Source organism: Trypanosoma cruzi (genome assembly GCF_000209065.1).
Source record: "Trypanosoma cruzi strain CL Brener chromosome Unknown tcruzi_1047053402025, whole genome shotgun sequence".
NCBI classification, from domain to species: Eukaryota; Euglenozoa; class Kinetoplastea; order Trypanosomatida; family Trypanosomatidae; genus Trypanosoma; species Trypanosoma cruzi.
The window spans coordinates 1-1,355 of record NW_914102.1 but is presented as its reverse complement, the minus strand read 5'-3'; the positions used below and the strand labels follow the sequence as shown (position 1 = coordinate 1,355).

Sequence of the window (1,355 nt, the reverse complement as noted above, 5' to 3'; positions counted from 1 at the left end):
GGGGATGATCGCGAGGAGGGCTGGCTATTTAAATTAATATGTATCCTGATAAAACGAATACACTTTTTTACGACACTTTTCTACCGTATGATTTTTGGCATGACCACGGCTGTGGGGGATTAGGGAACCGATAGCCGCCAGATAATTTTGTAAATTTAATTTTACCATCTCACCCACTCTCTTTTGATTCTCACATTGCGGCGGGGTCCTGTGGCTGGAGAGCCCCAAAATTTGACACTTCGTAAATTATTAATATATATATGTATGTATATATATTTATCCAATCCGAATAGAGCGCAGCATGTCACGAGAGTGGCTATCGGAATACATATGTGTACATATACTTACTTGGGGCAAAGCTTGAGGGTGTGGTGAGCCCACTGCTTTTTCACTTGCCCCTTCTTCCTCCTGTATTGCTTGATTTTCGTAAATAACGTTACGATCCGGTCAATCGCCCTAGGCGAATGTTTGCTTCTGTTCGCTCTTACCTCCCTCTGGTGCGAATCGGCCTGCCTCTTTGATTGGACGTCTTCCTTATGCCCCAAGCAAGGTGACACATGTTTTATTATTGCGGCTGCGCGCCGCAGCCATCCATCGCTTCCTTCGCCGGCGGTGTCTTTGATTGCTGGTTTGCGTGGCGTGGTGTTAATTTGTGCGACTGCTCGTGTGACTCACTCGTGTTGCAGGATGGCTGTGTGGGAGGAGCTCGTTCATTTTCACGTTGCCGCGTAACTGAGGGTGAGTGCTGGTAGCCACTGAACGGCGTTGCGCCTTGTGTGCCGGCTGCTGTGCTTCCACGTTGTGCTGATATGCTTGAGGGGGCAATTGTTTTCCTTTTCCCTTTTTGTTTGCATCCCACTCGTCTGGTCATTGCGGCTGCAACGAGACTCTCCGGCAGCCTGATCGTTGCGGGCGTTACATCTCCTGCTGTTGTCTCCTCGTTGTGTCGGTGGGGAGGAGGCGGGCGACGGCGTCGGTGGAGTGGCGCTGCGGTGGGAGAAGGAAGGCACTGACCGCCGCTGACGGCGACCGTCTTTGCTGCCGGCGATCTGACGAGATGACCCCACCTTTGTCACACCCAACCGGGACCGATGCGGGCCGCACCGCCTCTCTCTTCCCTCCCTCCATCCCCCAGTCTCCTGCAGACACACGAACTGCGCGGCGGCGGCGTGATTACAAACCGGACGTCTGAAGGTCAACCGACCGCAGAGTCGATGTGGACCCTTGTCCCCCGTGGCTGAGTGCCGCCACCGTGCTTCTTTGTTCCTCCCTTTTGCCCTTGTGCATGCCGTGCGCGCATGATGCCGCTCTTTGTTCTGCAATGCCGACCCACGTGAGCGAGAAACGACGCCTTG

At 53.7% G+C, this 1,355-nt stretch overlaps 2 non-coding genes across 2 annotated transcripts, besides 1 other annotated feature; both read left to right on the top strand.

The window, feature by feature from the left end:
* Nucleotides 1–242: 242 nt before the first annotated feature.
* Nucleotides 243–280: a sequence feature (AT_rich).
* An 884-nt stretch (nt 281–1,164) lies between these two features.
* On the top strand, nt 1,165–1,244 carry Tc00.1047053402025.20. Its single transcript, XR_008253948.1, has one exon. It is a non-coding gene; the product is annotated as a C/D small nucleolar RNA (snoRNA), TB8C3C2 (small nucleolar RNA).
* Nucleotides 1,245–1,295: 51 nt separating this feature from the next.
* On the top strand, nt 1,296–1,355 carry Tc00.1047053402025.10. Its single transcript, XR_008253947.1, has one exon. It is a non-coding gene; the product is annotated as a C/D small nucleolar RNA (snoRNA), TB8C3C3, 3' partial (small nucleolar RNA).